The 12,640-nt window shown below is 55.0% G+C and overlaps 1 protein-coding gene across 2 annotated transcripts in view; it reads right to left on the bottom strand.

The window, feature by feature from the left end:
- Positions 1-9,485, bottom strand: part of RFFL (ring finger and FYVE like domain containing E3 ubiquitin protein ligase) — a 46,437-nt gene extending 36,952 nt beyond the window's left edge. The window contains exons 1-2 of one of the 2 annotated variants that reach the window (XM_064166750.1): positions 9,378-9,485; positions 8,289-8,371 (exon numbers count right to left, since the gene is read on the bottom strand). The gene's annotated coding sequence lies outside the window, so the exon portion shown is untranslated. Of the gene's footprint in view, positions 1-8,288; positions 8,466-9,377 lie in introns of those variants that run through there. The other variant, XM_064166751.1, reaches the window with a different exon arrangement.
- Positions 9,486-12,640: the final 3,155 nt, after the last annotated feature.

The raw sequence follows: 12,640 nt of genomic DNA, 5'->3' as shown, positions 1-12,640 counted from the left end.
ATGCAGCAAAGGTGGAGGTGGGGAGAGTGAGGCTGGAGGTGAGGAGGAAGTTGTTGGTGATGAGAGTGGTGAGAGGCTGGCAGGGGTTGCCCAGGGAGGTGGTTGAGGCCCCATGGCTGGAGGTGTTTGAGGCCAGGCTGGCTGAGGCTGTATGCAGCCTGCTCTAGGGTAGGGTGTCCCTGGGCACGGCAGAGGGGTTGGAACTGGCTGCTCCTTGTGCTCCCTTCCAGCCCTGACTGATTCTATGATTCTAAGTGTCAGCAGCAAACAAAAAAAGCCAGCCAGACACTGTTGGTGGCTGGGAACTTGGATGAGAAGAGCATCTGAAGGAGGCAGCACACTATCAAATCTGGTTAGGAAAACATCTAGGATTACAGATGTCAAATCCTTTCTGGATGTTGTAAAAATTCCTTTTAGATCTAAAAGCTCAGAAGGTTCAATAAATATTTTTAGACTGTTTCCTCCACAGCTAAGGCTTAAAGCTGATCAGCCAAGCAGCCAGCAGACAGGAATAGTTTATATCCTTTCCCCCACATTTGTTTTCTTAGGGCAAGTTGTAGGAAACACCAGCACGTAGTGTGGATTTAATTGCAAGCTGGCATCTGTTATTCCAGGCAGAGCCATAAAAGCCTCAGCTTTTATTACTGACAGTCACATCCAAAAGTAAAGAAAACCAAGCTCAGGCCTCCATAACAATGCCTTACCAAATTACTTGGGGTTTGAGCAGAACAGCACTTGGAAAGCACTGTCCAAGAGGCAGGATTTGTTCCAAGAACGATCATCTTACCTCACTGAGACAAAGTGAAGCCTTGCAAGAGCCAGGCTTGGGTTCTGGAGTGAAAAGGCTTCCTCATGTGCCATTGAGCCCATGGAAAACGTGACACAAATGGCCTTTCACACAGCAGAAGGTGAGCAAACTAAAATGGCAAAGGTGTATTAGAATCATAGAATCAAGCAGGTTGGAAGAGAGCTCCAAGCTCAGCCAGCCCAACCCAGCACCCAGCCCCAACCAACCAACCAGACCATGGCACTCAGTGCCCCAGCCAGGCTTGGCTTCAACACCTCCAGCCACACAGACTCCACCACCTCCCTGGGCAGCCCATTCCAATGCCAATCACTCTCTCCGCCAGGAACTTCCTCCTAACATCCAGCCTAAACTTGCCCTGGCACAGCTTGAGGCTGAAGGGAGCCAGGTATGAGGGAGGTTCTCCTCTCCCTCTACTCTACCCTTATGAGACCCCATCTTGAGTACTGTGTTCAGTTTTGGGCACCCCAGTTTACGAGGGACAGGGATCTACTGGAGAGAGCCCAGCGATGGCTGTGAGGATGATTAGGGGACAGGAGGGCAGGGCTGAGGAGGAGAGGCTGAGAAATTTGGGACTTCTTACTTTGATCAATGTTTATAAGTATCTGAGGGCTGCCAGGAGGGGGGGACAGGCTCTGCTCACTGCTCCCTGGGATAGGACAAGCAACACTGGGTGTAAGTTGCCGCAAAAGAGGTTCTGCCTCAACACAAGGGGGAACTTCTTGGCTGGAAGGGTCCCAGAGCCCTGGCACAGGCTGCCCAGAGAGGTTGTGGAGTCTCCTTCTGTGGAGCCTTTCCAGGCCTGTCTGGATGTGTTCCTCTGTGATCTGTGTTAGATAGGATTGTCCTGCTCTGGCAGGGGGGATTGGACTGGATGATCTCCTTGGGTCCCTTCCAACCCCTAACATCCTGTGATGAGCTGTGAGAGACTGGCTTTGACAATCTGTAAATGGGGTTTCACTCACAGAAGGGTTCAGAGATGGTATCAGCACCACCCCTGGCAATCAGGTGAAGCTCTCTGCAGAGTTAAGATGTCTCTGAAGGCAGAGGAAAAGAAATGCTGGAAGTACTTTGGGTTTAAGTGCACTGATTAGCTACCTACAAGCAGCTATTTCCTGGTGCTTTGAATTCCAGCTGCGTTCTCTGCCCATGTTTTGTAGGCATTGCAGCTCCCTCCTGAAGCTCCAGCAGCCAGCCAAACACCACACTCCTTTCAGGAATTTCTTACTTCACTCAGAATGACATTTTGTTATTTCCACTGCAAAATCCCTCTGTGATCTGTCTCCAAGTCAGAGAAGCAAGGGACAAGAGGTATAAAATAAGAAGAGGAACAGAAAGAAGAAGTTTGTCAGGAAGGGTTTGGGTTTGCTTTTATGAAATACCTGCATCTGGGTCCTTAAGCAATGCCAAGCACAACTCCAGGCTGGGCAGTGAGTGGCTGGAGAGCAGCCCTGAGCAGAGGGACTTGGGGGTGCTGCTGGAGGAGAAGCTCCACAGGAGCCAGCAGTGTGCACTTGCAGCCCAGAAAGCCAAGCAGAGCCTGGGCTGCAGCAGCAGCAGTGTGGCCAGCAGGGCCAGGGAGGGGATTCTCCCCCCCTGCTCTGCTCTGCTCAGACCCCACCTGGAGTCCTGCATCCAGTTCTGGAGCCCCTGGGACAAGAGGGCTGTGGAGATGCTGGAGTGTGTCCAGAGCAGGGCCAGGAGGATGCTCAGAGGGCTGCAGCAGCTCTGCTGTGAGCACAGCCTGAAAAAGTTGGGGCTGTGCAGGCTGGAGCAGAGGAGGCTCCCAGGGGACCTTCTTGTGGCCTGCCAGCATCTGAAGTGGGCTCCAAAAAAGCTGGGGAGGGACTTATGAGGGTGTGAGGGAGTGGCAGGCCTGGGGGAATGGAGCAAAGGTGGAGGTGGAGAAAGTCAGGCTGGAGGTGAGGAGGAAGTTGTTGAGCAGGAGAGTGGTGAGAGGCTGGAATGGGTTGCCCAGGGAGGTGGTTGAGGCCCCATGGCTGGAGGTGTTTGAGGCCAGGCTGGCTGAGGCTGTGTGCAGCCTGCTCTAGGGTAGGGTGTCCCTGGGCATGGCAGGGGGCTTGGCATTGGCTGCTCCTTGTGCTCCCTTCCAACCCTGACTGATTCTATGACTCTACCTGCATCAGTTCTCTCTCTGCTCACCAGCCAAGCTCTCACTGCTCTGGCCCAGGCTGATGCTCAAGGCCAGAGCAGCTCTAAGGCAGCAAGGGAAACACATCAGCACGAGCACAAGCGATAAGGCTCCCAGCCCCAGGGGCACAGGGTGGTCATGATGCCAGCCTCTGCCTGGAAGGAAGGAAGGAACCTGCACTCTGAGCTCCAAGATGACAAATCAGCTCTGTAAACACCAGCTTCGGCTCCTACCTTTTGATTACCAACTAATCACTTCGAAATCTAGAGTCAATCAGCTGCCACGCAGCTCCTGCAGCCTGCTGGCCCCAGGACAGGCCACGGCTCAGGCAGCTGCGCTGGAGCTGGCCCTGCTGGGGGCTGTGCTGCACACAGGGAGCAGTGTTTGCTGCGGGCACACAACAGCTCTGCTATTGTGGCACTACCCAAAAGAACAGCTCCCACAACCTCTCAGGCTTGACTCTGTATCCATCCCCAGAACACAGGGCACACACAGGAAGAGGTTCAAGGACTCAGGGGAGTTATTTTGTTCATCTAACCCCAGATTCCTTTCCTTTAATGATTAATTTGTCATTTCTCACATTTGTCCAAGGAGGGCCTGCTTCTCCTCCAGATTATTCAATCCAAGCATTGACAAAGGAGCTCATCCCCCTGGGTGAATTAAAGCTCCACACTCAAGGGATGCATAAACAAACTCCAAGGCAATCCCACAGCGAAGGGACTCCTCCCTGAGCCAGCAGCAGTTGCATTTCCAGCCCAGCTGCCACCATTCCACCACCAGAGCTGGTTGCTCACCCACTCTCCCTGCTCAGAACATCGTTGCTCAGCACTTTTCCAAACAAGTGTGGCTCAAAGTCCTCAGCAGCACCAACACACTCACGGAAGGAAACTTATCAGGGCACGACACAACCTCACCAAGCGTGGCCTCAAACACAGCGCTGGAGAAACTATCCCTGACTGATCCAGGCAAGTGCAAGGAGCTGGGGGACTGAAAGCTGGAAGGCACTCACCCATGCCAGCAGCAGCTGCCCTCTGAGCGTGGCATTTTAGCTGTCATGTCAGCTCCAGCCCAGACTTCTAGGGGATGAAGCATTCTGGTCTCTGGCTCACCTGAGGAGTGATCCAAGCCACTCCTGTAGACAGTTAAGTGGTATCACTTCACAGGATAGAGTCATGGAATGGGTTGGGTCAGAAAGGACCTTAAAGATCATCCAGTTCTAACCTCCCTACCACGGGCAGGGACACTTCCTACTAGACCAAGCTGTCCAACCTGGCCTTGAACACCTCCAGGCAGGGGGCATCCAAGTCCTCCCTGGGCAACCCATTCCAGTGTCTCATCACCCTCACTGAAAAGAATTTCTTCCTAATCTCCAGTCTTAGTCTCCCCTCTTTCAGCTCAAAGCTATTGCTCCTTGTAGTGCCACTACAGGCCCAATGATGTTGCTTGTGCCATGGCAATGTGGAGCTATCCAGGTGTACATATAGAATACATAATGCCCAAAGGAACCAGCCTTCTGCAGCAGAGGTTATCATGCAACAAGCTGCTCCCAAAAGAGAGCATTTTCAATCTACCTGCTTTAAAAATCTCACTTAACATCAGTCTGGAGGCTAAGAGATTCAAAACATATGCTGCTGAAATACATCAGCATATCCCACAGCCTCCTGAAGGGACACAAAAACATGGAAGCATAAAAAACAGTTGCTGTTACATTAATATTTTAGCCTCTACTGTAATGCAACATGGAAATTCCTAGCACAGGCCAATTTAGCAGAGAAGCCAGAGGGCACTAGAGAAAGAAGTCTAATTAATATCTGGGAGGAAAGAGAAAACCTGCAGAGCAATTAATGTGAAGAATGTGTTGATTTTATGGACACTGAGAAGAATAAACAGTGTCTCAGAGTGCAGTAATTCTCTTTAAAGCAAATCCCTTATGGGAACACAGATCTGAAAAGCCAAAAGGGTGTCTCAGAGGCTGGAAGGAGCCCTCTTGGTTCTGAGGGAACTGACTGAGAAAGAAGGGAGAGACTAAGACAAAGTCTGAGCTCTTGCTCAGCCAGTCATACTCTGCTGCTTAAAATCAGATTGCAACGTTCTCTGAGGACTAAATAACCGACTTTGGTGGGTGGTCAGGATACTCAGCACGCAGCTGAGTTCTGTCTCTGGCATCATCTCAGCAGTGGCAGAGTTCTTTCCCTCTGTGGAACACAGCTCACACTCACTGACCCCTGCAAAGCAGCCCCGCTCCCTGCACGCCACGTGGAGGAAGTTCAACGTTTTCGTTTCTGGCTTCTTGTAATGCCAGTGCCTGGGAAGCAGAGGGAACCAGAGAAGAAACAGCAAGAAGCTCAGAATCACAGAATCACCGCGGCTGGAAAAGACCTCTGAGATCACCAAGTCCAGCCTATGACCCGACACCACATCAGCTAACCAATGCCATCAAGTGCCACATGCGATCTTTGCTTACAGACTTCCAGGCTTGTGGACTCCACCACCTCCCTGGACAGTCCATTTCAGTGCTTAATCACCTTTCCATGAGGAAGTGCTTCCTAATATCCAACCTAAACCTCCCCCAGTGCAGCTTCAGACCATGCCCTCTTGTCCTGGCACAAGTTGCCTGGGAGAAGAGCCTGGCCCCCACCTGACTACCACTTCCTTTCAGGTAGTTGTAGAGAGTGATAAGGGCCCCCCTAAGTCTCCTCTTCTCCCAGCTCCCTTAGCCTTTCCTCATACGACCTCCCCTCCAGCCCCCTCCCCAGTCTCGTCACTCTCCTCTGGACCTGCTCCAGCACCTCAGTATCCTTCCTGAAGTGAGGGTTCCAGAGCTGCACACAGTGCTCGAGGTGAGGCTCAAGACTAATGACTGGAATCACTCTGAGGAGCAGGAGGCTGGCTGGGGTTTGTCCGGGGAAGCCAGGGCAGAGCTGCAGACACATTTGTACCACAGGAACACACTGAAGGCAGAGCACACAGCACAGGCAGTGTCGCTGCAGCAGCCCTGACCTTACCACAGCATTGGCCCCAGCACTCCCTGAGGAGCACCCAGGTACTGAGCCCACCTCACCCTGCTGCAGTACTCAGGTAACTCAGAGCCATGCTATACTTGTGGCCTGAGCTCAGACTCCACAGCAGGACAGAGCTCCCTCGGTTTTCATAACCACACCTGTAGGTCAGCAGCACTTCAAACACAGCTGTGGCTGAAAAGGAGACACAAGCACACAATTACCTGCCCCTCACATCATCCTTCTGCCTGCAAAGTGTTTTATTAAGCACCAAGTTCAACGTACTTTCTAATTTCTTGTCTCCAGATCAGGCTTGGTATCCCTTAGGGCTGGTCAAAGGCTTTGGAGAAAAGATGCTCCGAGATGCCCTTTGTATGAGGACGCACTCCTGCGGGGGAAGGGACCCAGACCTCAGGAGACACAGCTCTTTCTACGTGTGCTGCAGTAAAACCAGCAGGCACTGGGTGAGGGCAGCGTTTCAGCTGGTGAGCTGTGAGGACACAGAGCTGCAGTACTGGCTCGGGCACACAGCCTGCCAGCACAGGGCTAGGTGAGTCACACAGCAGAGCACCGCCGCAGCCGACAGCCTGGAGATCTGCTTTCACCCTTCCACCATGCAAAAGCTGGTTCAAAGTCCAAAGCAGGGGTTTTAATAACCCTTCTATATATATAGCCCTGGCAATTCAACCTAAATGGTGCCCTGGCCTGGTGGAAGAGTTCATCATCTCTGTGAGATGTCACAAACAACAAACCAGGGTGCAGGGTCGTGTAACAACAAGTGAAAATGGCACAGTTAAAAATACCCCAGCGAAATACTGACACAAAACCAGGCTGAAGGCAACCACAAGCAAGAGAAACTTGGAAGTGTTGGAGGAAAGATGATAGATTTCGGTCTCAAATTCAACTGGTGAGTACCATCTCCAAAGTGTAACTTACAGACAGGATTCCTTTGCACCCTCGTTGCAAGGCACTGCCTTCAGCTCTCATTTTGACTCTCAAGGGCCCTGTCACATGCAGCTGCTGATGAGCAAAGCCACGCTGGAAGTCAGCCTACTTTTTTGCCCTACCAGAGAACACCACACTTAAGTGGTAGCTCTAAAACTAGTCCAGTCCAGCAAAAAAAATGAGCATTAACCCACGAACGCCAATGTCAAGGCAACCTGCTTTTAATTAGAAGTCCAAGTGCTACCAGCAGGTGCTGCAGTCAGGTCATTCAGCCCCAGGATCCACCCAGACAGAGGGAATTGCTCCTAACAAAGCACACCACAGCAGGCAGTTTAAAGTGTTTTGTTTCATTTGACCCAGTTCAGAAGCAACTGTGTTTACAAAGAGTGAGTAGGACAGCCCCCCCACACACACACACCTCCCCGCTACTGTGAGCACAAAAGGTGTTAAGGAGAGTATGCAAGGACCTGGAGTTCATAAAGAGCAACATTTAAAGCTTCTATTCTACTTCTAAGCTCTGGAAGCAGGCGGCACCAAGGGAGATGATAAAGTGTTAATACTCCTTTGGCTTGTTTACTTGGTGTAATTATGGATGTACCTTAATGATCATTTATCTTACAGCATGAGCTTCACAGTTTTGAAACACCACCCAGTAGGCTGCAAACACAAACCACGCCAGCTGATAAGGTTCCTGTCATTGCCCATCCTGACGAAACAGAGAATTAACAAAGGATTCTGCAACTCTACAGAGCTCTTTACCAACCCCAGAGTCTGCTTAGAAAGAAAACTGCCACAAGTCCCTCCACTGCCAGTAGATAATTCTCCAAACAACGTGCAAGACCTGCTGTGCTACCCACAGAAGGGTCAGGGGAGGAGGAAGTGAGCTCCAATCAAACAGAAAGAAAACCTCTCTGTGTCACAGCAAATTAAACATTACCTTGAGCACATCTCCATCAAAGAACCACGACACTAGGACACTTCTGTCAATGCTTTTACCCTCTCCTTACCTCTGCCAGGCAACCAGCAACAGAATAAGGGGACACAGTGTCAAGTTGTGTTGGGGGAAGTATAGGCTGGATGTTAGGAGGAAGTTCTTCACAGAGAGAGTGATTGGCATTGGAATGGGCTGCCCAGGGAGGTGGTGGAGTCAACATCCCTGGAGGTGTTGAAGCCAAGCCTGGCTGGGGCACTTAGTGCCATGGTCTGGTTGTCTGGATAGGGCTGGGTGCTAGGTTGGACTGGATGATCTTGGAGGTCTCTTCCAACCTGGTTGATTCTATGATTCTACGATCCAGCACCTGAGGAGGTCTGGCTGCCCCGGCAGTGTTTGAAACACGTCAAGCTATCAGCCCAAGCAGCTTATTTGTCATGCAGTCAGCACACTCACCCTGGTCGGCTTTGCTGAGTCCTCGCTCTGCACTGGCTCGGGCTGGCCCGGTGGTGCTCTCAGCGCGGTTTACATTCACCAACCTGCAGCCACACACTGAAATAAGGACTGGAAACCGAGCTGAGGCGGCCTCGGTGCTCTCCTCGCAGGAAACACCTTGAGCAGGCTGGAGGAACGAACTGCTCCGGAGAGCACTGAAGTACTTTTACTTTCTGAACTCCCGCCCCTGCGCAAAGGCAGGCCCTGCCCAGCTGTCACGCTGCCGTGCGGCCCCAGTTCCCAGCAGAAGCAAGGCAGAGTTCCTCATCCATAACCTGGGTCTTTGCCACCGAGGGAAGCATCACCCCCCCAGGCGCACCGCCGCCCTCCCCCAGGAACGAGCGCCTTAGCTGCGCCGAAAGGCAAGGAGAGCCCAGCTGCAGCACAGAGCTGTGCCGGAGGCTGGCACTTCTCCAGAGCCCCTCACAGCCCTCCGAGCAGGACAACCTGCTCAAGCCCTCAGTGCCCTCAGCAGCGTCTCTCAGCCAGAGAAAAGAAGCTGCACCTGAGTGCCATGAACCCCTGTCAGGGAGGCTCTGAGAGCGGTCCCGTGGGGACCTCCCTTCACCACATCCCCCCCCAAAACTAAAATCCAGGCACCTGCAGTCCTCCTCCAGCCTCTCCTTGTCCCCCTGCCTGTGCCAGGCTAAGAGTCCCCATTCTCCCTGCCCCGTGTCCCCCTGCCTGTTCCAGGCTGAGTCCCCATTCTCCCTGCCCCATGTCCCCCTGCCTGTGCCAGGCTAAGAGTCCCCATTCTCCCTGCCCCGTGTCCCCCAAGCCCTGGCAGCGCCTTCCTGCCTCACACCTGACAAGACTCCCGGTCCCCAGCGGCTCCCACAGCCCACAGCCCCCTGAGGAACCGCAGTGACGGCTCCGCAGCCGCACGGCCCCGACATGTAACCCCCTCCCGTCACCTCCACCCTCCCGGCAGTCCCCTCACTACCGTACGCCAAACAAACAGCTCCCCCGGAGGCCCCCGCTACACGCAGACACCCGCAACCTGGCCGCCCCAGCCCTGGCCGAGCACCGGCAGCGTCCGCACCCCCTCACCTGCCTCCTCCGGCAGCCCCGTCCCGTGGCGAGCGGCAGGGCCGGGCCTGGCTGCTGCTGGGCCCCAAGCCCTACCGCTCGGCGCGGCGGCGGCGCTATGGCAACTGCCGGGCTGCGGCGGCCTGCCACCGAGAGCGCGGCCAGAGCGGCCACCATAGAGACGCGGCACAGGCAGCGGCGGGCGGCCCGCCCCGGTGGCGCGGCGGCTTCGCTGGCGCCCCCAGCAGGCCGAGCGGAGCGCTGGGCTGAGAGTTCGAGGCGGGGCCGCGGCGGCGGGGCTCGGGGGCGCCCCGCGGGTGAGAGAGGCTCTGCCGTGTGCGGCGAGGTTGGAGGCGCGGACATATGCACGGCGGTGCAGCCGCATGCAGCTCCGTGCGGGCACATCTCCTGCACACGGCGTGGAACGCGCCGATGCCAGCGCGCTGCGGCTGGAGGGGACCCCTGGGCATCATCCAGCCCAGCCCCGCTCCTACAGCAGGGCACCCACAGCAGCTTGCCCAGCAGCACAGTGCCAGGGGGGTTGGAAGCTCTCCACACAAGGACACTCCACAGCCTCTCTGGGCAGCCTGCTCCAGGCCTCCAGCACCCTCACAGCAAACAACTTGCTCCTCCTCTGCACAGCCAACCTCCTGCCTGACACTTTGTGCCCCTTGCTGCCCCTTGGCCTGTCCCTGGGCACCACTGAGCAGAGTCTGGCCCCAGGCTCCTGCCCCCCACAGCTCCTTCAGCTCTTGCTGAGCATTGCTCAGCTGCCCTCTGGGGCTGCTCTTCTGCAGGCTCTCAGCCCCAGGGCTCTCAGCCTTTGCTCCTCCCAGAGCTGCTCCAGGCCCCTCAGCAGCTTTGCAGCCTCCCCTGGACTCTCTGCAGCACTTCCCTGGCTCTCTGCAACTGGGGAACCCAGAGCTGGACCCAGCACTGCAGATGTGGCTTCTGTAGGGGTGGGGATGAGAACCTCCCTTGCCCTGCTGGCCACACTCTTCATGCACCCCAGTGCAGCACACAGGACACATTCACACCCCAGCTGCAGCACACAGGACACACTCACACCCCAGCTGCAGCACACAGAACACACTCACACCCCAGTGCAGCACACAGAACACATTCACACCCCAGCTGCAGCACACAGGACACACTCACACCCCAGCTGCAGCACACAGAACACACTCACACCCCAGCTGCAGCACACAGAACACACTCACACCCCAGCTGCAGCACACAGAACACACTCACACCCCAGCTGCAGCACACAGAACACACTCACACCCCAGTGCAGCACACAGAACACATTCACACCCCAGCTGCAGCACACAGAACACACTCACACCCCAGTGCAGCACACAGAACACACTCACACCCCAGCTGCAGCACACAGGACACACTCACACCCCAGCTGCAGCACACAGAACACACTCACACCCCAGCTGCAGCACACAGGACACACTCACACCCCAGCTGCAGCACACAGAACACACTCACACCCCAGTGCAGCACACAGAACACACTCACACCCCAGTGCAGCACACAGAACACACTCACACCCCAGCTGCAGCACACAGAACACACTCACACCCCAGCTGCAGCACACAGAACACACTCACACCCCAGCTGCAGCACACAGAACACACTCACACCCCAGCTGCAGCACACAGGACACACTCACACCCCAGCTGCAGCACACAGAACACATTCACACCCCAGCTGCAGCACACAGAACACATTCACACCCCAGCTGCAGCACACAGAACACATTCACACCCCAGCTGCAGCACACAGAACACACTCACACCCCAGCTGCAGCACACAGAACACACTCACACCCCACCTATAAACACTCTCTTCTAAACATGTTTGATGGACACCACAGGCACATGAACCCTCAGTGCCAAAAGGCTTCCCCACCACTGCTCAGGGCAAGAGGTGCCCTGTCTGCTCTGGCACAGGGTTTATCACCCCACTCCAAGCCTTTGCTTCCGTTTTCCAGCCGATTTAGGCAGTAAGGAGGAGCAAGGCAAGGGGATGTCCCTCTGTTTGCTGGCATAGCATGTCCTGCCTTATAGAGCTGCAGAAGTGCCTGTGAGAGCACGGGGGGGGGGGCGGGGAATGGTTAAATTAGGATATTGAAACCAGAAACTCATCTTAGCCTAATTTCCCTATGCAAATTTAGGGCAAATCAGCCTGAGGAACAAGTCCAGTTTTACCAGATCAGGCTACAGATTCCCACATCCTGAACCCAGCACCCACAGCCAGAAAGCCAAAAGCCAGGGCATCAGCACCAGCTCTCAGGGAACCCAGCACCAACCTGCACCCACAGCCAGAAAGCCAAAAGCCAGGGCATCAGCACCAGCTCACAGGGAACCCAGCACCAACCTGCACCCACAGCCAGAAAGCCAAAAGCCAGGGCATCAGCACCAGCTCTCAGGGAACCCAGCACCAACCTGCACCCACAGCCAGAAAGCCAAAAGCCAGGACATCAGCACCAGCTCACAGGGAACCCAGCACCAACCTGCACCCACAGCCAGAATTCTAGCCAGGACATCAGCACCAGCTCACAGGGAACCCAGCACCAACCTGCACCCACAGCCAGAAAGCCAAAAGCCAGGACATCAGCACCAGCTCACAGGGAACCCAGGAACAGAGGAGCTGAGCCATGCCCATATCACACCATCCTCTCCAACCTACCAGCCCTTCCCCTTAGCCAGGGAGAGAAAATCCCGCTGGGTCACAGCCCTGCCTCAAGCCTATGCTGGGTGGCTCTGGAGGAGCACAGTCCATGCCCTGTCACCTCTCCGTGGTCTCTTCCCGACTGACTGGCACCATCCCCTGTGAATCACCATCCCATGACTGCTCCCTGGTGACTAAGTGCAAGAGTTTTTGCCTTCCTGTCCTGGGGTCATGCTGAAGATGCATCCTGGGGGCATGGCTGGGCTCATGCCAAGCCTGATGAAGGGTTCAAAGTCTTCCCACACCTTTAATCCTGGGTTCGGTTTTGGAACCCTCCTCCCAAGGACACTGAGGTGCTGGAGTGGGTCCAGAGCTGGGTCTAGAGCACAAGTCTTGTGAGGAGCAGCTGAGGGAACTGGGGGTGCTTGATCTGGAGTAAAGGAGGCTGGGGGGAGACCTCCACAACATAGCCTGGAGAAGAGGAGGCTCAGGGCAGAGCTCATTGCTGTCTACCTGAAGGGAGGCTGTAGCCAGGTGGGGTTGGGCTCTGCTGCCAGGCAAGCAGCAACAGAAGGGGATACAGCCTGGAGCTGTGCCAGGGC

The sequence above is a fragment of the Pogoniulus pusillus genome, chromosome 27 (assembly GCF_015220805.1).
Source record: "Pogoniulus pusillus isolate bPogPus1 chromosome 27, bPogPus1.pri, whole genome shotgun sequence".
Lineage (NCBI taxonomy): Eukaryota > Metazoa > Chordata > Aves > Piciformes > Lybiidae > Pogoniulus > Pogoniulus pusillus.
This window is presented reverse-complemented; position numbering and strand designations above follow the sequence as displayed.